The sequence below is a fragment of the Colobus angolensis genome, unplaced genomic scaffold (genome assembly GCF_000951035.1).
Source record: "Colobus angolensis palliatus isolate OR3802 unplaced genomic scaffold, Cang.pa_1.0 Scaffold259, whole genome shotgun sequence".
NCBI lineage: Eukaryota > Metazoa > Chordata > Mammalia > Primates > Cercopithecidae > Colobus > Colobus angolensis.
Genome location: NW_012115810.1, coordinates 5478006 through 5505913, shown reverse-complemented (window position 1 = coordinate 5505913; position 27908 = coordinate 5478006). Strand labels below are relative to the sequence as shown.

At 37.2% G+C, this 27908-nt stretch overlaps 1 protein-coding gene and 1 pseudogene across 1 annotated transcript in view; both read right to left on the bottom strand.

Moving 5' to 3' along the window:
* BAZ2B (bromodomain adjacent to zinc finger domain, 2B) overlaps positions 1-27908 on the bottom strand; it is a 426507-nt gene that overhangs the window by 390368 nt on the left and 8231 nt on the right. The gene's annotated exons all lie outside the window — the stretch shown is intronic.
* Positions 12380-13489, bottom strand: LOC105515331 (annotated as a pseudogene).

The following is a 27908-nucleotide window of genomic DNA, read 5'->3' as shown; positions in this document are numbered from 1 at the left end:
TTTTTTAGTACAGACGAGGTCTCGCTATGTTGCCCAGGCTGGTCTTGAACTCCTGAACTCCAGCAATCCTCCCACCTTAGTCTCCCAAACTGCTGGGATTACAGATGTGATCCACCATGCCTGGCTTCAGTTATCTTTTCTGAATAAGGTATCTTGTAAACTTACTGATATTAGTGGCTTGGTTCTTTGTGACACTTCACAACTATTTGTATATATGTACACACCACTATTCATGGTATTATATTTCTTCTAATGACAATAGTAAACCTTTACCATATTACATTTTCTCATTCAAGTGGAAAAATTAAAACATATAGTCATTTTAAGCTGAGCACGCGGTGGGTGCCTGTAGTCACAGCTACTTGGGAGGCTGAGGTGAGAGGACTGCTTGAGCCCAGTGGTCCAAGTCCAGCCTGGGTAACACAGCGGTATCTAATGGGCACGCGCGTGCACACACACACACACACACACACACACACACACACACACACACACAGTTGTTTTAAAGTTGAGTAATTCAAGGCAAATTCATAAAGACAAAAAGTAGATTAGAAGCTACCAGAGACTGGGTGCAATAGGGAGTTATTGCTAAATGGTTACAGAGTTTCTATTTGTGGTGATGAAAAAGTTTTGGAAACAGTGGATGGTTGCACAATAGTGTGAATGTACTTAATGCTACTGAGTTATAGGCTTAAAACGAGTAAAATGGTTAAATTTATGTTACATAAGTAACATATATATATAACAATTTTTAAAAATTGAGTCGTCAATTAAAATAAAATTGTCAGCCCTTATTGGATAGAAGTCCTATATTGTGCTAAAAGGGAATCTTCAACAGTGATAATGATGGATAAAGATTAAAGCTTATATAATTACCAACGAACACATATATTTGCTTGAAAAGTAATAAAATATACAGTTATATGATAAAAATTCTCAAGAAAAAATTTGTAACTCCTGAGAATACACAGCTTCCTTCATTTTAAAGATAAGTAAGAGGAAAAAGTCTACAAAAACAAAAAGCCTTGTCCTTTTCTAATATTTTTTTTCTAAACTCTTTAAAAGACTGAATACAACACAATGATATTTTGTTTCAAATCTTTGTTTTAAAGAAATCCTTAATATTTTGTGTAACTATGCTTTTGCTAATTATAGGTAGAAGACTTAAAATAATTAATAAGTCATGAAATTAATATGTTTTTAAAGTATGTTTTAAAAGAGGCAAGTGATCATTCACTATTTTTTATAGTATCAAAGACGGGGGCAGAAAAACCCAGGAGAAAAAAATTACACTGTGTCTTAAGTGCTACATTTTATTTCTAATTTCGTATCTATCATTAAACATCTGTGAGGACAAAATACACTTACAAAACAAATAATGCCACATATTGCAACAATGGAGAGTCATTCAAAGACAGTCATTTAAAGTCATTCATATTTGGGTTTCACAATATGCTATTTGAGCATAGAGGACTTCATTCTTAGCTCAGAAGCTTAATTTTCCCAAACGCAGATTACTGTAACATTTAGGAAGATAAAAACAAGTGGATTTGTTCTTTGTTTTCTCCCCTTTTTTCTGGGAATTACACTTAAAGCTGCACCAAGTTACTTCAGAGGACCAGAAACAAATGCTGTATTGTTTACATCCCCATCTAGTGGTCTTAAATTTCTGTTCTGCATAGTATTCAAAAACTAAATACTTAAAGATGAAAACTTAAAAAAAAAATCTGACAAAATTTAATACAAACCAAAACTTTACAGCTATGAGAAATACTATTATGTCACCTAGTCTCAAGCTATTACAATTAGAATGGAATGGAATGGCAGAGACTATGTGAAGCTACTAGAAAAAACAAGGAGCATTTTTCTGGAGCATCTATTTTACATAACACTAAATAATTTTAAACATTTCGCATTAATGCAAACAGAGTCTGGAATAAAATGTTTTATTAGTATTTCAGTTTGAGAAGCACAGGGCACAAACTTCTCATTCCATTGAAAAAGAACCTAATAACTTGAGCAATTAAGTTACTTGATCAAGTTCCCTCAACCAGACCATAATAGAGCAGTATCAATAATACAGATATTTTATACATTTTACATTACAAAATACAAATACTAAATACCAATCCCAAGTGCCTAATTGCAATATACTTTATTCTTTGCATATAGTTTCTTAGACATTTTATTCTAACTTCCAGAATTTCCTTTTTACTTCATATCACAGCACACTTACGACCTGTAAAGTGTGCTTCATACACAGCACACTTATAACCTTACACTAATAGTACTATTTTCCATTCTAGTGGTGCATGCCTATAGTCCCAGCTACTCGAGAGGCTGAGATAGGTAGCACTGCTTGAGCCCAGGAGTTAGGGGCCAGCCGGGGTAATAGTGAGACCACCTTGTGTCAAAAAAAAAAAAGTATTATTCTACAATTTTTTCCTAAAATTGATTTAAAATTATGAAACTGATTTGATGGTGGGAGAGGTAAACAGTTCTGTAAACTTAAAAACATATACAGATTTATGTAACTACCACCACAATCAGGATACAGAACACTTCTATCACACACACCTCCAAAATCCCTTGTACTATTACGTTTGCAGTTTCACAGTCCCTAACCCCTGATAACTACTGATCTGTTTTCTAACAATATACGTTTGTCTTGTCAAGAATAGCTTATAAATGGCATGATACAGAAGCAACCTTTCTGAGAATACTTTCTATTCTGCATGACTTTGAGATTCACTACTCAAGATGTTGAATGTGGGTTCATTCCTTTTTTTTCTTCTTACCCTGTTAAAGGTGACATGCTTTTTTATTGCTGAGCAGCATTCCATAGTATATTATATACTATATGTGGTAGTATATAGAATAGTATAGTATAAAGTAAAATAGCAGAGTTTGTTTATATATTCAGCCATGGAAGAATATGTGGGTTGTTTTCTGTCTTGGGTGATTACGAATAAAATGGCCATAAGCATTTGTATCTAGGTTCTCTTCTATTAAATTATTTTTAAATGTAGGTGATTTAACATTATAAGCCTTTCTTAATTCTGACCCTTATACAGAATGTGATATGAAAATATAACTTCCATAAAAGTAATAGTCTAAATAAATGCTTTCAATGCCTAAATTACTTCATCACTATTCAGGAATTGGCATTAAGAAGACAATTATTCATATTTATATACGAGAAAAGTGAAATAGGAAACATAAACTTCTTTTAAACATGAGAATATATAATAATTTACTTAAAAACCTAGGAAGGAAATGCCAAATACTTGGGCCACTATTCCCTCTTTCTCTGCCCATGGCATACATCAAAAATCATTCAAAGTGCACTTTGCTTTGCTGATGCAGCCTCAATGCTCAATGCACAGTTCTAGGCAGTAATTACTACATAATCGGAGTTGGGACTCCCATTGCGATGAATTTTGTATCTCTGGCTTAGGAAAAATTATTCTCAATAAACTCTAATCTATAAAACTTATTTTCGCTTTAAGGAAAAAATTACGTTCTGTAACATTCTTAATCCTAGGCTTATTACGTTAATAATGTGTGATTTTTTACAAGACTGAGCAAGAAAAACTGCTGGGGTAGTTCTGGACTGCCATCGGTTAGTACCAGAACAAAATCCAATGTGCACAACAGAAAAAAGTATAATCTTTTTTTTTTTTTTTTTTTTGAGACGGAGTCTAGCTCTGCTGCCCGGGCTGGAGTGCTGTGGCCGGATCTCCGCTCACTGCAAGCTCCGCCTCCCAGGTTTATGCCATTCTCCTGCCTCAGCCTCCCGAGTAGCTGGGACTACAGGCGCCCGCCACCTCGCCCGGCTAGTTTTTTGTATTTTTTTTTTTTTAGTAGAGACGGGGTTTCACCGTGTTAGCCAGGATGGTCTCGATCTCCTGACCTCGTGATCCGCCCGTCTCAGTCTCCCAAAGTGCTAGGATTACAGGCTTGAGCCACCGCGCCCGGCGAAAAAAGTATAATCTTACAAAAAGGAAAGCAAGGACAAAGAGGAAAAGAAGATGAAGATTACAACCTGTTAAGAAATTGAAAAATCTTTATTATCCATTGCGTTAAGCTAATTCTTTGAACTTTGTGTCTTATACTTACTTCACAATAAATCTGTGCTTTTATGTCTTCATACTACCTATTTGTTAGATACCAGGGTTAGATTCTGATAGAATAAGTATATACATGGATTTATTTCCTATATTCCAAAATAGATTAAAATGTCAAATAAAATTTTAAAGTAGAAAACCAAAAGGTACAATCAGGTTCAAAGTCAAAACAAACATATGGACCAAAAACTTCATGAAGAGTAATACAAATTAATGAATGGGTTGTTACCCTGGACACGCTAGTCTCCAGTTCAAAAGCAGGCAGTGACAGCAGCTGAAAATTCAGCCTCTGTGGAGAAATGCTCACTAAATATTCTGTGTGTGATAAGAAGGGTTCAGAGACAGGCTCACTATTTGAAACTACAGGTAGCTGCAGGACAGGAATAATATGTATTCCTTGTATATATTCCTTATCCTTATTCCTGTCCTTTGCAGTAGGGGCTGTTACCCCCTATTGCAAAATAAGGCTACAAAATGTGCTACCAACCTATTGCCTGGGCTCCAGTTCTGTGGAGTTACATTGGCTCAGCAGACAGGAAGACAAAAATATAGCTCATGATCATGCCTGTCAGGATGAGCAGTATCCCTAAATAATATTACAGTGTAACAGCTCTGAAATGATGATACAAAACCTATTCATAGACTGGGGCAAGACTTGGGTAGAGGTAACCTCAAAATTGCTAGGGAGAGACTTCTGAGTATAGATCAAGAAGTAAAGGAGAAAGGGGGGAAAAGAAAAACTTTAACATTTCCTTCTACTTAAAACGAGCCTGCTAAATTCCAATACCGTAAGTTTTACCATAAGAGAAATACCATATGTCTTACCATAAGAGAAAATTACCATAAGAGAATATCTCATGGTAAAACAGCTATCAAAATTAATAATCAGAATACTAGTTTACTATAAAAAATAATTTTATACAAATCTGACAGATTTTAAAAATCAGTGTTTAAGTGTTTAAGATGTTCAAAGTTAATAAAGAATTCACATTCATCAAAAAAAGATAATAAATTATAAAACAAAATCAGGTAGAAATGACACAATACATAGATATGAAAAAGAAACAGACCAGACACAGTTTGACCAAAAAACAAAAAGGAAAAAGAAACAAATCGACATCTTAGACAAGAAAAACATAGTCACTGAAATAAAAACCTTAACAGATCTGATAAATGCTAGATTGAAAGGGAGAATTACTATATCGAAGGACAGTTTTATCAGTTTGGATAACATACAGAGTTACACCCAAAATATTTGAAACTAGAAGGCAAGAGAGCCTACTAATATTGTTCAACCATCCATAACAGAGTGCAGAAAGGAGAATGCTGAAGTACATCTGGGGAGACAATAGAAGATACCGTGCACAGAAGCTCTTGGCTATGCAAAATAGCAGAGCCAACTATGTAGGAGCATTGGGTGAGGCGGGGGCAGAGAATGCTGATTATTTCATATGACGAGAAGATAGAACAGTTCCAGGGTTGACTAATTCATCAACTCAGTAACAGAATACCAGCTCAACTTCTCTACAATTTCCTCTGTTTTCTTCTTGGCTGCAGCAGTTTCAAACACTACATTCTCTTGAAATTATTCCAGAAGAGGAAAAAAAGCACCATTTCTTCTCGTGCATCTCTGTTTTAGAGATAAAACCACACACACACACACACACACACACACACACACACACTTCTAGGAGTCCTCCCAGCAGACTTTCCTTTTTAAAAAAAAAAACTCTTTGATATTTTTGGCTAACTGTATAAGAATTCGGAGTGCATTTCCTCCATGGAGCATTATTATTTATGCTCTATTTACTTGTATAGAGTCGCCATCTGTATTATACTTTCGACAAATGTATAGACTTTCCTTGGGCTGTCCAAGACACCAAGCAGCATGTCTAATGTATAATTTTTTTTCTTTGGGAAAACACGTTCTGAATGAAACATTTCTTTAAAATTTAATCAGGTTTATTATAGTATAACATACAGCAAGTTCACACGATTTTTTTTAAGAGATGGATTCTTGCTACGCTCTCCAGGCTGGTCTCAAACTCCCACACTGGTCTCAAACTCCTGGGCTCAAGCAATCCTTTCACCTCAGCCTCCTGAGAAACTGGGACTACAGGCATGCACCACCATGCTTAGCTAAAATCACACTTTTTAGCATATTGTTTTATAAGTTATAACAAACAGAGTCATAACCACCACCACAACCAAAATATAGAACAGTTTCATCACTCCAAAATATCCCCCTATGCCCCTTTGTAGTTGTGGTAGTTTTCTCGTTGCTGCTATAAAAAATTGCCATAAACTTGGTTCCTTAAAATAACACAAACGTAGTTTCTCATGTCAGAAGTGTGAAATGAATTGTATGAGGCTAAAATCAAGGTGTTAACAGGGCTGGTTCCTTCTGGAAGCTTCAGGGAAGATACCTGTTTCTTATTCCTTTCAGCTTCTAGGGACTGCCAGTATTCCTCGGTTCCTGGCTACATTACTGCAATGTGTGCTTTGTCTTGATATTGCCACCTTCTCCCCTATTAACCCTTTTTTCTCTTTAAGTATCTTTGTGATTAAATTCAGAGCTTACTCAGATAATCCAAGACAACTAACTGCTGCCCCATCTCAAGATTTTCAGTCATATCTACAAAGTCTTTCTGCTTTATAAGGTAACACTTTCAGGTTCTAGAAATTAGAATGTGGATATCTCTGGGAGGCCATTATTCAGCCTACACAGCAGGCAACTCCTGTGTCCTCCAGCTGCTGGCAACCACTGCTGTTAGTCCTGTCCTATTTTTATCTTTTCCAGAATGTCATATAAATGCAATAATTACAGTAAGCAGCCTTTTGGGTCTGGCTTCCTTCACTTAGCATAATACACACAAGATTCATCCATGCTGTTGTATTTATCAGTAGTTTGTTCTTTTGTACTACTGAATAATTCCACTGTATGGATGTCCCACACTTTAACAATTCAAAAGTTGATGAGTATTTGTGCTGTTTAGGGTTTTTGACAAGCATGAATAAAGCTGCTATGAACACTGATGTGCAGCTTTTTGTGTGAACATAAAATTTTCATTTCTCTTGAGTAAAACCTAGGAATGAGATTGCTGAGTTGTGTAGTAAGTGCACATTTAGCTTTCTAAGAAATTGCCAAACTAACCCTTGGTTACCCAGTAAATAAAGAAAAAGTGGAAGAAGTAGTAATTAGTTGGACTATATTGTCTACACAATGATAGGATGAATTATTTCTTTTTCTCTTTGTAAAGGCTGGAGTACAGTGGTGCAATCATGGTTCACTGCAGCCTCAAACTCCTGGGCTCAAGTGATCCTCCCAACTCAGTCTCCCAAGTAGCTGGGAAACAGGGATCAGACCATACACTGTAACTGTCTTTACTCATAGTCCCCTTTACATTATTTGGTAATATACTCTTAAGTGTCACTAAAAGTTAAAGCATAGCTATAATCTTATTTGCACACATTCCTTATCCATTCTAATATATTCTGGAAGAAATCATTTATTTTCTACAATGACATTCTATGATACAGAATAAAATAATTTGATTTAGTAGTAACCTTATATCATAGATCAAAAAGGTATTTTTAAAACGTTCTGTAAGAAATGCTGTATTTTCATACACAGAATTTCCTGCCAAATAGGCCAAGCTGTCCTCATCATGCTTATGCACGAAAGTGGAATTTGTGGGTAGAGGTATCACTGCATGAAAGAGTCATGGTAATGTCCAGAACACCTTCCTTTATGGCTCTGCTATGCCCTTTTATGTATGCATATTAAACTAAACTGCTTACTGATTAGTTTTGTTATATAAAGTTTTATGGATTTAATCATAGGTCTCTATGCTTTTCATAAGAGCAAAACATGACAAGGTGTTTCTACCTTATGGAAAAAGTTATAAATAAAATATACAAAAATGTTGTACTGAGGTTGTAGTGTAATTTTATTAACAACTTCCAGATACCAAGTGAAGTATAAATACAATTTTTATTTAGAAGGAAGTATCTATAAATAAGGTAACATTTGGTAACTGACATAACAGCTTAACTAAGGTAGAACACTTAAGAATTACAAATGGGATGTGCATCTTACAACATTCAGTTCTTAAATTTTTTTTTTTGCAATAATTTTACACTTAAAGAAAACATGGTACAAATTACCTAGTGCCAAGGTCTTGGTTTCTAAATATCATTCTCTAACAAAAGGAACAAAGAAACCTTGAAGAAACATCTGATTATAGGGCTGGAAGAGAGAAAATAGAAGAAAAGGCAAAAGCATCTTGTAGTACCAGAAAGCAAGAAAATGCTCAAACAACAAAGGAATGGGGCCATGTTGAAGGGCCATAGAAGCCTACCACAGAGAACTCCCCATGACCAATGCTGGAATAATTTGGCATGATTACACTATACATAATGGCATTATTACACTATACATAATGCAATATTACACTATAATGCAAAGAATAAAATAAATAAACATAAGCTCATACTATTATAAATATATGATGAATAATAAATAAGAGTCAAATATTCCTTACAGGATATGTAAGATATATAGAAACTCTTCCCTCCAGGAGAAACTTAACTGCACCCCCTGACCTCAACTCCTTCCTTTATGGACTTAGTGACTCCTTTCCAAAGAAAAGAAGAAGAAAAAATTGGAATTTAACAATAAAGAATAATAGAGGCTGGCCCTGGTGGCCCCCACCTATAATTCCAATGCTTTGGGAGGCTGAGGCAGGAGGATTACTGAAGGCCAGGATTTCAAGACCACCTTGGGCAACATAGAAAGACCTTGTCTCTACAAAAAATTTAAAACTACTTAGCTGAGTGTAGTGGCATGTGCCTGTAGTCCCAGCTACTTAGGAGGCTGAGGCAGGGGAGCCCTTGAACCCAGGAGTTCAAGGTTACATCGAGCTATGATGGCATCATTACATTCCAGCTTGGACGAGAGAGAGAGACAGAGAGACGAGAGAGAGAGAGAGAGAGAGAGAGAGAGAGAGAGAACACTACCTTAACTTAGATATCAAGGTTTACCTCACCGGACAGATCATGTTGATAGCATCTACCCTCTAATATGGTGTAAAGAAAGGGTACTTCATCTCCGTGGTATTCTTTCCAAAAAAATGCATAACCCCACTCTAATCATGAGAAATACATAAGGCAAACCAAAACTGAAGAACAGCCTACAAATGTCTCAGCAATACTCAAACCGTCAAGAGTCATGAAAAACAACACTAAGAAACTATCACAGACCAGAAGAGATTTGAGAGATGTAGCAACTAAATGCAACGTAGTAACCTGAATTGGATCTTGAGCATAAAAGGGATATTAAAAAAATAATAAGTGAAATCTGAATGAAGTCTGGAGTTTAAAAAGACATTAACAGAAAAACAGGTGAAATCCAAATAGTCTGGGGTTTAGATAATAGTAATGTGCAAACGTTGGTTTCTTAGTTTAAAAAAATGTACCACAGTAGGCCGGACATGGTGGCTCATGCCTGTAATCCCAGCACTTTGGGAGGCCGAGACGGGCGGATCACAAGGTCAGGAGATCGAGACCATCCTGGCTAACACGATGAAACCTCGTCTCTACTAAAAATACAAAAAGTTAGACAGTCATGGTGGCGCACGCCTGCAGTCCCAGCTACTCCGGAGGCTGAGGCAGGAGAATGGCGTAAACCCAGCAGGCGGAGCTTGCAGGGAGCCGAGATTGCGGCGCTGCACTCCGGCCTAGGTGACAGAGCGAGACTCTTGTCTCCAAAAAAAGAAAAGAAAAAAAAAAGTACTACAGTAATTGAAAATATTAATATTAGAGGAAACTGAAACTGAGAAGGTTGTATTATATAATAACTCACTGCGCTATTTTTTTCGACTGTGATAAATAGAGTATTTGGTTTTTGTCCCCAGTTCCTGGCACAAACTTTATAAAACTCTGGAAGCTTCGGCCGGGCGCGGTGGCTCAAGCCTGTAATCCCAGCACTTTGGGAGGCCGAGACAGGCGGATCACGAGGTCAGGAGATCGAGACCATCCTGGCTAACACTGTGAAACCCCGTCTCTACTAAAAAATACAAAAAACTAGCCGGGCGAGGTGGCGGGCGCCTGTAGTCCCAGCTACTCCGGAGGCTGAGGCAGGAGAATGGCGTAAACCTGGGAGGTGGAGCTTGCAGTGAGCTGAGATCCGGCCACTGCACTCCAGCCCGGGCGACAGAGCAAGACTCCGTCTCAAAAAAAAAAAAAAAAAAAAACTCTGGAAGCTTCTTGAGTAATAATGAGGTGGAGGAGAATGTTTTGCTATTCATAGCAAGCTCCTTTCAACCATACCTGAATTTATGCTACTAAGGTGAAAAGCCTCAAGATAGAGGCTGGTTGCCAGGGCAACCAACCATGTGATCAGATGGTTCAAACATTCAATCCTTCCCCCAGACCTCTGGGGGAGGGAAGAAAGGGTGGAGACTGTAGTCAATCACCAATGGCCAAAGATTTAATCAATCACATCTCTGTAATGGAACCTTCATGAAAACCTAAATCTAACAGGTTCGGAGAGCTTCCAGGTTGAATGCATTAACATGCCAGGAGGCAGGATGTGTCCAAAGCTCCATGGAGACAGAAGGTCCTGTACTGAGACCCTTCCAGACCTCAACCCTATATGCCTCTTTATCTATTTGTGCATTTGTATCCTTTACAATAAACTGGTAATAGTAAAGTGTTTCCCTGAGTTCTGCAAGCTATAATAATAAATTGCTGAACATGAGGCACAGGTTATGGGAACTTCCAATTTGTAGTCAAGTTAGTCAGAAGTACTGGAGACCTGGGATTTTGATTGGTGTCTGAAGCTGGAATTCAGGCAGTCTTGTAGGACTAAGGCCTTACTTAGCCTGTGGAGTCTGATGCTAACCCTAGGTAGATACTATCAGAATCAAATTAAATTGCACTGGTGTCCACAGTAAACTGGAGAATTGCTTGGCGTGGAAAATTGACACATTTGGTATCAGAAACGTTGCGAGTATAGGACAAACTTTTTCTTTATCTACTTTTACATATCTTAAATTATTCTAAAGTAAAAGTTTATTTTTTGTTTTATTATTGTTTTTTAAGGCAGAGTCTTGCTCTGTCACCCAGGCTGAAAGTCAGTGTGAGATCATAGTTCATTGCCACCTTGATCTCCCTGACTCAAGCAATCCTCCCACCTCAGCTTTCCTAGCTGGAACTACAGGCATGTGCCACCATGCCCAGCTAGTTTTTTTTTAATTTTTAGTAGAGATGAGGTCTTGCTATGTTGCCCAGGCTTGCCTTGAACTCCTAAGCTCAAGCAGCTTCCCAAAGTGCTGGAACTATAAGCATGAGACACCAGGTCCAGCCCAGACATTCATTTTTTAAAAAGTACAAGGAATTTCCATATACATGTTACTTAGATTCCCCAAACTTAACATTTTACCACATTTATCTTATCAATCTCTTTCTGTTCCCTTTATAAAGATATTTTTCATCATTCCCTTTTACACCTGAATATTTCAAAGTATATTTCTCTTAAAAGTACCTTTATCAAAATAAGGAAATTAGCATTAATACAATACTATCCAATACAGACCTTCACGTTTCACCATGTTTCACTAATGTACTTTATAACAAAAATATGATAAAAGAGTAATATAAAATAAAATTGTTTCCATCCTAGCCCATGATCCAATCGAGGGTCATACATTATTTTTAAAGGTCATACCTCTTTGGACTTCTTGGATCTGGAATGCATTCTTCAGTCTTTGTTTCTCATGACCTTGACATTTTTGAAAAGTACAAACTATTTATTTTGTGAAATGTCTCTCAATTTGGGCTTTACTGATGGTTCTTCATGTTTATGTTCAGGTTATGCATTTTTGCAGTTATACGGCAGAAGTGATGTGCTCTTCTTTGTGCATCCTGTCAAGACGCATGCTATTGGTTCCACTACTGTTAGTGTTAACTTTCGCAACTTCGTAAAGGTGGTATATGTCATGCATGTCCATTGTATAGTTGCTATTTTTTCCATTCTTGATTACTATCTTGTGGGGAGATATTTTGAGCATGTAAAAACATGCTCCTTGTAATCAACTCTTCACAAAATACTGTAAAATCCACTGCTGATTTTTACCTGAAACAATTTCTGACTAGAACTCCATCTACATCAACTTGTCCAGCTCCATAAAAAAGCATGTATTTTTCTCACAAATAGGACTTTTTATTTGGCACTATTGTAAGTCTGAACTTTAAACAGATTCTTGGACTGGTGGTTCATATCCATCAGCTCATTCAACTTTAGCATCTGTCTCATCCCTAGTGGCTTTTCCAGAACTACTACTTTCACCAAGAAGCTCCACGAGTTTTCTCAATTCAAACTTGGGCTTCTTCAGTACTTTTACTTTTCTTCTTTTTTTTTTTTTTGAAATGGAGTCTCACTCTGTCTCCCAGGCTAGAGTGCAGTGGAACGATCTTGGCTCACTGCAACCTCTGCCTCCCAGGTTCAAGTGATCCTCCTGCCTCAGTCTCCTGAGTAGTTGGGATTACAGGTGCACACCACCACGCCCAGCTTATTTTTTTGTATTTTTAGTAGAGATGGGGTTTCACCATGTTGACCAGGCTGGTCTCAAACTCCTGACCTCAAATTACCTGCCCACCTCAGTCTCCCAAAGTGTTGGGATTAGAGGCATGAGCCACTGTTCCCGGCTAGCTTTTTTACTTTTCTAACGAAGACATCATGGAGAGGAAAAATAGATTGGCAAGGTTTTTCTATGTCTTTTCCAATGTTGTCTGGAATCAATTTATTGATCACCTCTTTCAAGTCATTTGTCTGCACCTCTCGGGTCATGATTTCCATCATCTTCTTCCAGATTTGGCAAACTTGCTGGTGCTGAGCCTAAGAGGTCATCCGTATCTGATTGTTGTGTTTTTTTAGTAAAGTCAACACAGAACAGATGAAGCCAAGTAACCATCAGTAGTCTTGACATGAACAGGAGCTTTAATCATTGTCTGCCATTTTTTGACCATAGAATACATTTTCTTACAAGTAAGATCCATGACATGGAAGTTGGGCAGTTTTTGTCCTGAACGTCTTCAGTAATCAGTTTGAATTTTTCTAAATGTGACTTCATCATTCTGCAAATCAGCAAGACTCACTTCAAACACATGACCCTTGAGGCCATCAGATACAGTTTTGGTTCCTTGGATCCTGGTGACTAGCGTCTTTCCAACATTTCTTATATTGAACATAGCAGGTATTTTCACATTATATCAATCTTTCTTAGAAAATGGATCAACCACTTTCTTCTTGACTCCCTTCTGCCACCTTTCATAAAGCGCTTGGTCTTGCCAACTGCCATGGCGCTGCTCATAGAGCCAAAAGGCCATGGTGGTATTTTTATTGAGATTGTCTTTCACAAGTATTTTAAAGCTTTTCTCAAATAGCTTTTACATACTTCTGGTTACATTTATTCCTAAGTATTTTATCTTCTTCGTTGTTATTTAATTGGGGTTTCCCTTATCACTCTATTTTCAAACTGGTAGTTATTTATATACATACAAAATATTAATTTCTGAACGCTAATTTTATAGCCTACTAGTTACTGATTTTTTTATTATTTGAGTTAGTTTTATCATTGATTTTCTAGTGCAGAAGTCCACACACTGTATCTTTTCAGTAAAAACATCAGACTGTAAATATTTCATTTTTGTATGCCAAAAAGTTCCTATCCCAACTGTTCCACTCTGCTGGTGTAGTGCAAAAGATGACAGAGGCAATACAAAACCAAGTATATATGGCTAAATTTGGCTCTCAGTTTGCTAACCCTTGCTCTAGGGTTTTCCAGATATACTATCTTATCATCTGCAAAGAGAGATAGTTTTATTTCTTCTCTTCTGTTATACCTCTACTGATTCCTCTTCTTTAACTGTATTGGCTAATATCCCCAGTAATGTGATGAATAACAGTGTAGTTACTAGATATCCTTGCCTTGCTCCTGATGGTACTAGTAAAAATGCCTGTGGTGTTTTCCATTATGATGACTTTAAGACTAAGGGGTGTGTGTGTGTGTGTGTGTGTGTGTGTGTGTGTGTGTGTACCTATACATATAAGGTGTGTATATATATTTATCATGTTAAGAAAATACCCATCAATTCCTATTTTCTTAAGTGCTTTTATCAGAAGATGTTGATTTTTGTTAAAGGTTTTTGCAGCATCTATGGAGATAATTATAGGATTTATCCCTATATCTATTAATATAGTATATTAATGGATTTCCCAATATTGAAACAATCTTGTGTTTTTGGAAAACAGTTGACCCTTCAACAATGTCGGGGCAGGGGTGCTGACTCCCCACTCAGGTGAAAATCTGCACATAACTATTGACTCCCCAAAAACTTAACTACTAATTGCCTACTGAGATGCCTTACCTATAACATAGTCAATTAACACATATTTTGTATGTTACATACAATACTGTATTCTTACAATAAAATAGGCTAGAGAAAAGGTTATTAAGAAAATAATAAGGGAAAGAATACATTTACAGTACTGTACTGTATTTACTGATACTGTAAGTTTATGTCATCTGTTTACAAGATTGTTTACAGAATTGCCCATGTGAAATGGAAAAAAAGACATCTGCAGCAGCACACCTCAATCTATAGTACATCTCAAGCAATTCGACTTTTCATTGTAATGTCATGACTTCACTGCTTCTTGGTAGCAACTCCAGCATCACCAGTAGCACTTGGTATGGATCCTATAGTGTTACTCAAGGTTTACGGTATTACACTAAACAGGATAAAGAATACATAAGAACTGCAAAAGATCACTTTTTACTGTGATACAATGCCATTTACTGAAGAGATGAACTGCTCATCTGGAGATAAGTATCATAAGGCGTTTTAAGCATATACTATGAACACTTGAACTTACCACAATAGCAATATGAGGCAGTTGCAAAATTACTACAGCAGTGCATGTGCTACAATTAACTTTATGCAGTTATTAATACTGCATCATTCTGCTTGCTTACATTTCTCTCCACTATGAATGATGCTATGTATGACCTGTTTATATGTGTAAGTTTTGATAAATTTTAACTTTTTATATCAGATTTGTGTATATTTTATGGTATTAAATGATAAAAGACTAGTATCTACATATATTTCACACATTCATGATATATCTTTCTCTTAATTTTTTTCTTCTTTTTGAGACGGAGTCTCACTCTGTTGCCCAGGCTAGAATGCAGTGGCACAATCTCAGCTAGCTGTAACCTCCGACTTCCAGGTTCAAGTGATTCTCCTGCCTCAGCCTCCCAAGCAACTGGGATTACAGGCATGCACAGTACCACACCCAGCTAATTTTTTGTATTTTTAGTAGAGATGGGGTTTCACCATGTTGGCCAGGCTGGTCTCGAACTCCTGACTTCAGGTGATCTGCCCACCTCGGTCTCCCAAAGTGCTGGGATTACAGGCATGAGCCCCCGTGCCTGGCTTCTTAATTTTTTTCAATATTTCTAGGCTATGTGGTTCATCTGCAAGTTTTTTCAAATTGTCACAAATCTTCAGAAAATATTCCAATATATTTATTGAAACAAGTCTGTAGAATCTGGGCATGGAAGCACACACCTGCAATCACAGTCATTCAGGAGGCTGAGGCTGGAGGATCACTTGAGGCCAGGAGTTCAAGACCAGTCTGGGCAACATAGTGAGACCTGTCTCTTTAAAATAAAAAATTAAAAAACAACAAAAAAAACACATATAAATGGACCTGTGCAGTTCAAACTTGTTTTGCTCAAGGGTCAACTGTAAATCCCATATGGTCATAATGTGTTATTTTATTTTAGAGACAGAGTTTCATTCTGTCACCAAGGCTGTAGTACAATGGTACTACAGCTCAGTAGCACTACAGAGTACAACAGCTCACAGCCTTGAACTCCTTGGCTCAAGCCACCGTCCTTTCTCAGCTTCCCAAGTAGCTAGGACTACAGGTACATGCCACCATGCCAGTTAATTTTTAAATTTTTTCGTAGACACAGGGTCTCACTGGTCTTGAACTCCTGGCTTCAAGTGATCCTCCTGTGTTTACCTCCAAAAGCACTGGGTTTATAGGTGTAAGCCACCATGCCCAGCTTATTTTCCTAATATATGACATTGGAATTTGTTTGCTAATATTTTATTTAGTACTTGGTATGAATATATATAATTGATACTGGTTTATAGTTTTTTTTCCTTTTTGTGCTGTCTTTAGGAATTGGTATTATCCACATTCAAGGCTCTGCACCAGTTTATGGAGCACTGAGACTATCTTTGAGTGTTTCATAGATTATCTCTACAAAACCATCTGGGACTGGTGCTTTTTAATGAGGTGGATCCTTGATATTATTCTCCATTTCTTCTACAGAAATTGAACTTTCTCAAATGTGGCCAGTTTTGATGAAATATATTTGCCTTAAAAATAAACCTTTTTTTTTTTTTTTTTGAGACAGGGTCTCACTCTGCCTCTCAGGCTAAGAGCAATGGTGAGATCATGGCTCACTGCAGTCTCCACCTCCTAGGCTCAAGCGATCCTCCCATCTGAGTCTCCCAAGTAGCTGGGACCATAGACATGTACCTAAGTTTTCATTTTTTGTAGAGACAAGGTCTCACTATGTTGCCCAGGCTGGTCTCAAACTCCTAGATTCAAGGGATCCTCACACCTCGACCTCTCAAAGTGTGAGTTATTGCACCATCTTTTTTTTTTTTTTTAAGAGATGGGGTCTCACTATGTTGCCCAGGCTGGAGTACTGTGACTATTCACAGGCACAGCCTCAAACTCCTAGTCTCAAGCAATCCTCCTTCCTCAGCCTCGAGTAACTGGGACTTACAGGTGTGTACTACTGTGCCTGGCTGACAGTTACTTTTTCATTTAAGTTTTCAAACTTATTTGGAAAGAAAAGTAGGTTCTTACATTTTTCAAAATTGAAGCATAATTTACATATCATAAAATTCACCCATATGTTTTAACGTGTTGTGTCTCCCTCCCCAACTAAATTCATGTGTAGAAGTCCTAACACCTCCACTACCTCAGAATGTGATTGTATTTGGAGACAGGACCTTTAAAGAGACAAGTAAGGTAAAATGTCATGTATGTGGCCCTAATTCAATATGACTGGTGTCCTTATAAGAGGAGGTTAGGACACAGACAACACACAGACCAAGGGGTGATCATGTGAGGCCACAGGGAAGTTAGCCATTTACAAGCCAAGAAAGAGGCCTGAGAATGAAAACAACCCTTGAGACATTTTGACTGTGGACTTCTAGACTCCATACAATGAGAAAATACATTTCTGTTGCTCAAGCCACCAGCCTGTAGTATTATTTGTTATGACAGCCCTAGCAAACAAATACATAAAATATATAATCCAGTGGCTTTTAGTATATTCACAAGCTCATAAAACAAACACCACTATCTAGTTGCAGTACATTTTCATCACCTCAAAAAGAAACCCTATACTTGTTAGCAGTCACTCCTACCTCCTGCCTTTCCCAGTACCTGGGAATAGCAGTCACTCCTACCTCCTGCCTTTCCCAGTACCTGGGAACCACCTATCTGTTTCCTAGCTCTATGGATTTGCCTATTCTGGACATTGATATAAATGGAATAATACAATATGTGACCCTCTATGTTTGGCTCCCATATCTAATGATAATGTTTTCAAGGTTCATCCATGTTGCAGCATGCAGCAGAACTTCATTCCTTTTTAAGGCTAAATAATATTCCACTGGATGGATATACCACATTTTGTTTATCCATTCATCCATTGTTGCACATTTGGGTTGTTTCCACGTTTTGGCTATTATGATATGAACATTTGGGTATAGGGTTGTGACATGTGTTTTCAGTCCTCCTTAGTATATAGTTAGCAATGATATTGCTGAGTCATATGGTAACTATAATTAAACTTTCGAGGACTGCTAAACTGCTTTCTGAAATAGCTGTGCCATTTTACATTCCTACCAGCAATATATGAAGGCACCAATTTTCTACATCCTCATCAACATTTGTTACTAACTTTTTTATTGTAGCCATACTAGTGTGTGTGAAGAAATATTTCCCTTGTGGTTTTGATTTGCATTTCCCTAATGACTGCGGAGGCTGAGCATACATTTATTGTCTATTTTTTATGCGTTTATTGGCTATTTTTATATCTTCTTTAGAAAAATACCTATTTAAATCCTTTGCCAATTTTACAATAATTGTAACTATTTTAAAATTAGATTATTTGTGTTTTTATTGTTGAGTTTTAAGAGGTTCTTTATTCTGGATACAGGTGCCTTGTCATATATAGGATTTACAACCTTTTCCTCACATTCTATGTATTGTCTTTTCACCTGCTTGATGGTATCCTTTGAAGCAAAAGGTTTTTGTTTGTTTTACTTTATGAGGTCCAATTTATCTAGTTTTCTTTGGTTGCTTATACTTGAAGGTGTCATATCTAAAAAAAAAAACCACTAGTAAGTCCGAGGTCAAGAATACTTACATGTAATATTAACATTACAATTTTTTCTACAAGTTGTACAGTTTTAGTACTTAAAGCTAGATAGATCTTTAATCCATTTTAAATGAATTTTTGTGCATGGTGTGAGGTAGCGGTCCAACTTCATTCTCTGCATGTCAATTTCCATTTATCCCAGCATAATTTGTTAGAGAGGTTTTTCTTCCCCCATTGAATTATCTTGGCATTCTTGAAGAAAATGAATTGACTATAAATATAAGGGTCTAGTTATAAAGTCTCAGTTCTATTCTATTGATCTATATATATATTTTTTTTTTTTTTTTTTTTTTTTGAGATGGAGTGTCACTCTGTTGCCCAGGCTTGAGTGCAGTGGCGTGATCTTGGCTGATTGCAACCTCTGCCTCCAGGGTTCAAGTGATTCTCCTGTCACAGCCTCCTGAGTAGCTAGGAATACAGACACGCATGCCACCATGCCTGGCTGAGTTTTTTTGTTTTCGTTTGTTTTAGTAGAGACAGGGTTTCATCATGCTGGTCAGACTGGTCTTGAACTCTTGACCTCAAGTGATTCCCCAGCCTCAGCCTCCCAAAGTGCTGGGATTACAAGTGTGAGCCACCACACCTAGTCTATATATCTATCTTTATGCCTGTGTTTCTTAGGAAGGGGTTATAGGTATTTTCATTAAACGAATCTCATTTCCTATTATTTTACCTTCATTTTCTATTTCCTTTCAAAATTATTTATATAGTTAAAGGTCCTGTCACTTTTTTTCTGTGAACAGGACTGGCTGTTTGAAATAGTTTACAAGATTCCTAGTTCAAAAACGACTTCTGCTTTTAGTAAAGTATGGTTTCTTCATTAGTTGGATTTGGGGGCAAGGCAGCGTGAGATCTGTCCTCCAATTAAAAAATATTTTTCTGTCTTGCAGGATCCTAAATTTTCCCCTTCTATTTTTCTTAACTGTTTAGTTTTCAGTTCAACTCTTCCTTTTTTACCCTCTTCTCCCCTAATGAGTGCCTTTCCAAAACTACCTTTTTGAGTCCCATACATAAGTCCCTTCCCTGTAGTCTCCTCTGATCTATCAGTACTTCTTAGGAGGAAATTGGAAATGTCTTTAGATGAATATCTTAAGCCTGTCACTAGCTTCTTTCTTCTCCTCTGCAGTTTTTCCCAGGTCACCCTTGCTTTTCACCACAGCTTGTACAAAGGCATGAATAATGGCTGGCTAGGATTTAGTATGTATTTTTCTACTTACAGATAATTTGAAGTTGGAACATTCTCTGCATTCTAATATTAACATATGGTTATGTGTAGTTTTATTTTTTTTGAGACAGAGTCTTGCTCTGTCACCCAGGCTGGAGTGCAGTGGTGCCATCTCGGCTCACTGCAACCTCTGCCTCCGAGGTTCAAGTGATTCTCCTGCCTCAGTCTCTCAAGTAGCTGTGACTACAGGCGCATGCCACCACGCTTGGCTAATTGTTGTATTTTTGTAGAGACAGGATTTCACCATATTGGTCAGGCTGGTCTTGAACTCCTGACCTCAGGTGATCCACTCACCTCGGCCTCCCAAAGTGCTGGGATTACAGGTGTGAGTCACTGTGTCCAGCCTGGTTATGTGTAGTTTTATGTGTTCATCTTTATAGTTTTTTGGAGGATGTGTGAGGATTTTCAGAGTAATGCATTTGCCATTACTTCAGTTTCCCAGTCAATCTTTTAACAGTTTTGTAAATATTTTGTCTGCTTGTTTTTTCTGGATAAAGAATTGTCAGGTTTTTAATGGTCTGGGATATGTCTATTCTAGTATTGCAATGGTAATACTGCTTAAGGATAATATTGAAATTGGCTAATCTTAATTGACTCATTGGTTAATATATACTAAGATAAATTCTTCCAAAAGATACTATACTCCTACCATAACAAACAATTCATAAATCATGTGATATCAGAAATTACAACAGAAAAAAACACTGTTCACTAAAATACAAAATAATGTAAAAGTCTTTTCTGCAAAAGGAGCTACTTGCTTTTGTTTAGGGGCTCTCTCCACTAGGACAATCATTTTTATATTTAAACAGTCAAATTCAATAAATAAGTAGTTTATTACCCTGGCTATATGAAAACAGTATTTGAATCACAGTCTGTATCAATTTTGGCTTTTTTTGCACCTTGCTTACCAGAAGAGAATCTATGTAACTTAATGATCATGATATTAAAAACAAAATATTGAATGAAATCACTAACTTCTTAAATATAAATATCTTACATATATTTATACTTAGAGGATTTTACCTTGGAATGCTCATTTTAATAAAGACATCTCTTTAAACTGCCATGATAATATTTTTATTGCCAAGTTTATTCTTGGAGGTACAATAAATTTCTTAGCATTACACTGATCTTATTTTATATGGGGGTTAAAGTTGAGTAGCAGAAATTTGGAACTACTCAGGTTCCATCAGTTAAATACTATGTGATCTTAGGTAAGTAACTTTGCCTCCCTCAGCTTTTGTTTTTTCATATGAAATATGTAATTAATTTAACAATACCTATTATTAGAGATTTTTTGAAAGGTTTAGTGTTTGTAAAATACTTTGAGTATCAGAATGAAAAGACTCCATTGCAAATTACTAACAATTATAAATTTGCCCAGTACATATTAGCATGCTAATCACCAATGCTAGAAGTTTCATTGCAGTACCTTATAAGTTTAAGAGTTTTCCACAAATCTACTCTCTCTACTTAGTATAAAAATATTTTACTAGGCCAAGCATAGTGGCTCATGCCTGTAATCCCAACACTTTGGGATGCTGAGGTGGGAGGATTGCTTGAGTCCATGAGTTTGAGACCAGCGGGGGCAATACAGCAAGACCCCATCTCTACAAAAAATAAAAAATTAGCTGGGCATGGTAGCACGCACCTATGGTCCCAGTTACTCAGATGACTTGAGCCCAGGAGTTTGAGGCTGCAGTGAGCTGTGACTGCACCATTGCACTCCAGCCTGGGCAACAGAGCGAGACCCTGTCCCCCACCTTCCCACAAAAAAAAAAAAAAAAAAAGAGAATGTTTAGCCCTTTCTAGTAAGTATTATATATTATACAGTATTGCAAACTGCCTACTTTTTCTCAATATAAAAATATTTTAATATGTACTGCTACTTCATGTATTAAGAATGTTTAGCCCTTCTCATATTTTTATAAAATAGTGAGCTGACTTTAATAATCCCCTAAATCAAAGCTTTTTTCTCAATGCTTCTTAGTAGTTAAAAATCTGACTATTCATTTTATAATTTTAACCAAAGCAATAATTTAAAAATTTCTAATAATTATAAATATTTCTCACATAACTGAATAGTAACTTGAAGATTTTTTTAGCAACAAGACAGTATTTACTCTATCTGTCCAAAACATGTTAGTACCAGATAATTACTACTTCACTTCTTTAAGCAATTTAAAACACAAAAAACTACAGCAACGTGTCTGCTCATTACTTCAACATTTATTGAGTGCCTATAGCATGCAAGAACTGTCTTCTGGTAATCCTGGATATCAGAAGTAGCATGTGGTAACAGAGCAAGGAATATAGGGTAGTAGCCGACATACCCAGTATCCTCAGTGGGGCTCAGAACATACAACTGAGGACAGTCTCAACCTCCCCTGTAAAACTGTGATATACTTTCCTTGGAAGTTTTTGGATTGTATAGAAAATCAATATTTAGGTTGGTCCAAGCACATCAACACTTATTAAAAAGCTCCAGGGTCAGGCACAGTGGCTCAAGCTTATAATCCCAACACTTGGGGAGGCCAAGATGAGAGGATTGTTTTAGGCCAGGAGTTTGAGACAAGCCTGGGCAACACAGTGAGATCCCATCTTTTTCTAAAAAATGAGCTGAGTGTGGTGGTGCACACCTGTAGTCCTAGGTACTTGGGAAGCTGAGTCAGGAGGATCACTCGAGTCCAGGAGTTTGAGGTTGCAGTGAACTATGATCACACCACTGGACTCCAGCCTAGGTGACAGAGCAAGATCCTGTCTCTTAGAGGGAAAAAAAAGAGCTGGGGTTAGAAACAAAATGAATTTTCAAAGTTTATTCTTCATAGAGCTTACAATAAATCAGTGGAAAAATGCGTTTAATATTTTGCCTCAGCACTTTGATTAATCAGTCACTCCTAATGTTGCTTCTTACTTCTTTCTAACCACCTGAATCCCACCCTTTTCTGGGCCCAGTTGTAAAGCCACATCCACAAAACCTACAATATATTTTATTCACTCTTAATTACGATGAATTTTATCAACTCACAACTCCTAGAATTTTATTTATCTATGCTGCTTATCTGCAACGTTCTGGAGTCTGGGAAGTCCAACATCAAGGTGCCAGTTGGACTGGTATCTGGTGAGAGCTACTCTCTGCTTTCAAGACAGCATTTTGTTGCTGCTTCCTCTAGAGAGGAGGAATGTTGTCTCCTAACATGACAGAAAAGACAGTGAACCCACTCCCCTCAAGCCCTTTTTCAAGGGCCCTAATCCCATCCATGAAGGCTCTGCCCTTATGACTCAATCACCTCACAAGTGCTCCAGCTCTTAACTATCATATTGGTAGCATTATAATACTATTTAAGAATTATGGAGGACATTCAGACCACAGAACTTCACTAATAGCAGACTTAGAATTTACAAAACAATTACAGTTGTTCCTTATTATAGGGGGGAAGTAGTTCCACGACCTCCAGTGGATATCAAAATCTATGAATGCTCAAGTCCCCTATATAAAACGGGGTACTATTTGCATATAACCTATGTAATCCTCCTGTATACTTTAAATCATCTCTAGATTACTTATAATATCTAATACAATGTAAATGCTATATAAAAGTTGTTATACTGCTTCTTAATTTGTATTATTTTTTACTACTGTTTTTTGTTTGTTTGTTTGTTTTTGAGACAAGAGTTTTGCCCCCATCGCCCAGGCAGGAGTGCAGCGGCGTGATCTCAGCTCGCTGCAACCTCCACCTCCAGGGTTCCGGTGATTCTTCTGCCTCAGCCTGTGGAGTAGCTGGGACTACAGGCGTACGCCACCATGCCCAGCTGACTTTTTTTTTTTTTTTTTTGAGATGGAGTCTCGCTCTGTCGCCCAGGCTGGAGTGCAGTGGCCGGATCTCAGCTCACTGCAAGCTCCGCCTCCCGGGCCATTCTCCTGCCTCAGCCTCCCGAGTAGCTGAGACTACAGGCACCCGCCACCTCACCCGGCTAGTTTTTTGTATTTTTTTTTAGTAGAGACGGGGTTTCACCATGTTGGCCAGGATCGTCTCAATCTCCTGACCTCGTGATCCGCCCTCTCGGCCTCCCAAAGTGCTGGGATTAGAGGCTTGAGCCACTGCGCCGAGCCTCCGGCTGACTTTTATATTTTTTTGTAGAGAGGGGGTTTCACCATATTGGCCAGACTGGTCTCAAACTCCTGACCTCGTGATCCGCCCACCCAAAGTGTTGGGATTACAGGCGTGAGCCACCATGTCCTGCCCTGTATTGTTGTTTCTTATTGTTTTTTTCCTCGAATATTTATTGATAGATGGTTGGTTGAATCCAAGGATGTGGAACATGCAGATGAATTCTAACTTAAGTTCCATTTAGTAGAAACTTTTTACACTAATGGGCAAGACAAATAATTTCTCATATTTCATAGTGATATCTCGTTTTTATGAGAGAAAGATGTTCAAGTAAAATTTGTATTAAATTCCTAGTTGTTACATAGATTAAATATGTGATTTAATCATGCTTAACATTAGAGCAAATTTAATTGGCAAACACATTTTTCATTAAAGAAAAATATTACAAAATTTCATTTTACTGTACTAAATAGAAGAATGCTTGGTCTCCCATAAAAACTACAGAATAAAATTTATTTCTAATCAATGGCAATAAAAAAAGTTTTAATATAGTCTATAAATGAAACATCAATGTCACTAAAAAGACACATTTATTGTAAAATACAATTTATACATACGATTTCAAGCAAGAATTTTAAAACAAAGTGTTATAGACACAAACAGAACCTGTTCTTTTTTTTATTTTTCCTCTTCTCATTAATTTCTGTAAATAATAATGAAGGCTACTCTAATGTATTTATTGATTTTTAATAAGAGTATATAGTCTCATTCTTAAGCATTGAGGGTCTATATCATTTCTTTTTTTTAAATAGAGGAAACTTACTCATCTCTATGGATTGATGGATGCTAAATTCAAACTTTAAAAAAATTCAGGGAAAAGAGGGAAATGTTCTGTTACAACTAATTAAAAATGTATGATGTATTTTTTAATAGTCATATTTGTAGTTTTAAAATTTGACTTCATATTTTAGTCTTATTTATGTATATATAATACATAATGTATTTTATATTTTAATGTTTTATATTGTATATTTTTATAACACAACATATTTTATAATACATTACATATTTTGTATGTATATGTTTTTTGAAACAGAGTCTTGCTCTGTCGCCCAGGATGGAGTGCAGTGGTGTGATCTTGGCTCACTGCAACCTCCACCTCCCAAGTTCCAGTAATTCTCCTGCCTTAGCCTCCTGAGTAGGAAGGACTACAGGCGCACACCACCATGCCCAGCTAATTTTTGTATTTTTAGTAGAGAAAGAGTTTCACCATGTTGGCCAGGCTGGTCTTGAACTCCTGACCTCAGGTGATTGCCTGCCTCAGCCTCCCAAAGTGCTGGAATTATAGATATGAGCCACTGTGCCCGGCCATTTTATATTTTATATCCACATTTACCTTAATTTTTGTAGATTTTTTTCATTACATATCTGTGCTAATTTTGTTCTGACAAAGTTTAAATTCTACAGTTGGTTCTGCTAGCAAAAACCAAAAACTTCTAAGCAAGATGTAAAAGCTTCTATTCAATGTGTAAGAGTTGTTTTTCTCCCATTTTGGTTGATTAAAAAGCAAAGTGTTATCATATTTTTAGTTCTTTCTATACATTTTTCTTTTAATCAGAATTAATGGTAATCATGTCTATGTAGCTTTCTTCTAAGCACAGACAAGAGTAAACACTAGCTGTTTTCATTTCTGGATATTATCAAGAATTATTAAAATTTAACTTAAAAACTCTTTACCCAGACTTTGAAACGACAGATTTTCATCTGCCCAATTAATTTTTAATGCTACCATTTAATTAATGACTTATTAATACATCCCATTAAAGTCTTGACATAAAACTTTACAAAAAATTTTTTATTTTAATAGTCCTCTAACTTGATTATCAGTAATAACGAAATAGATTGATCCGGAAAGTATTTGGTTATTAACACAAGAAAGTGAAGCCTAATGCAAAACAGTCGTATCATTATGTTTATAAAACTGTTACAGGGCTTACAAGGAAATCAAATATTCATTAAAATGGTTTTTTACATTTTCATTCCTATCTTAGGATCCCCAATATGCAAAAACATGTTTAAAACTTTCTTTCTTTTGGCCGGGTGCAGTGGCTCACACCTGTAATCCCAGCACTTTGGGAGGCCGAGGCGGGCAGATCACGAGGTCAGGAGATCGAGACCATCCTGGCTAACACAGTGAAACCTCGTCTCTACTAAAAACACAAAAAATTAGCTAGGCGTGGTGGCAGGCGCCTGTAGTCCCAGCTACTCGGGAGGGAGGCTGAGGCAGAAGAATGGCATGAACCTGGGAGGAGGAGCTTGCAGTGAGCCGAGATTGCACCACTGCACTCCAGCCTGGGCTACAGAGTGAGACTCTGTCTCAAATAAAAAAAAAAAAACTTTCTTTTTTTGAGATGGAGTCTTACTCTGTTGCCTAGGCTAGAGTGCAGTGGTGTAATCTCTACTTACTACAACCTCCGCTTCCTGGGTTCAAGCAATTCTCCCTGCCTCAGATTTCTAAGTAGCTTGGATTATAGGCTCCTGCCACCATACCCAGCTAATTTTTGTATTTTGTTTTAGTAGAGATAGGATTTCACCATGTTGGCCAGGCTGGTCTTGAACTCCTGACCTCAAGTAATCTGTCTGCCACAGCCTCCCAAAGTACTGGGATTATAGGCGTGAGCCGCTGCGCCCAGCCAAAACTTTCCATTTAAGTAACTATTTGTGATGAACATAAGTTTAAAAAATACCTTAATAAATGGACTTTAAAACAATGAAATAATCACATCCATCCCCCGCCCCTGCAAAAGAAAAAGCTTTCCCACAAATGTAGGCAAAATTAATCCTATGCAAACAAACAAAAAAAGTGCTGAGTTACATAGCCTCTAAAAACAATTAAAATTCAATTTTGGGCCAGGTGTGGTGGCTTGCGCCTGTAATCCCAGCACTTTGGAAGGCTGAAGTGAGCAGATTACTTGACTTCCCTGGAGGTCAAGACCAGCCTTGGCAACACAGCGAAACCCTGTCACTAAAGAAAATACAAAAGTCAGTCAGTAGTCCCAGCTACTTGGAAGGCTGAGGTGATAGGATCTCTTGAGCCCAGGAGGTCCAGGCTAGAGTGAGTAGTGATTGTGCTACTGTACTCCAGCCTGGGCAACAAAACAAGACCCTGTCTCAAAAAAAAAAAAGAAAGAAAAATTTGAAAAGTGCAGAGGTCTCAGCTTCAAAGAGAACAGTATTCAAACCACAACAATCAACCATTACCACCAACATGCTTATGTGCCATGTTAAAGTTAAGACTTACAAACATAAATATAAGATAAATATTTTAAGTGTGTTACCACTCCCATACCATTTTATGATGATGTAACAGAAAAATATGCAGGATTTCTTCTATACTGTCCTTGGTATAAATGGCATGCTTGCTGTCAAGAGCATTGAAGCTCCATGGTGAGAAACTTAGAATGAACTCTGGGATAAAAAATAGGGTTATTTGAGAAACTAGTTAAGTAGTACATATGTTGTATGTATATAGTTTTTAAATTATTAATATGCAAAAGTACAGATGAGGTGTTTCTAAATAACTGGAGTATATGTATTCAATGGCTTTATCCAACTGCTAAGAAAGTGAAACAGGAATAGTGGGAAAAATAAGTTAACATTATTCCTAGGCATGCTGGTTGTATAACATGCACTGTATAATGCAAAATCAGTTAGGTGTATTGGGTGATTCTGGAGGACACAGTTACCATTTCCTTCCTTCCTCCCTCCCTCCCTTCCTCTCTCACTCGCTCTTTTTTTTCTTTATTTTTGAGATGGAGTTTCACTCTTGTTGCCCAGGCTGGAGTGCAAAGGCACGATCTCGGCTCACTGCAACCTCCACCTCCCAGGTTCAAGTGAT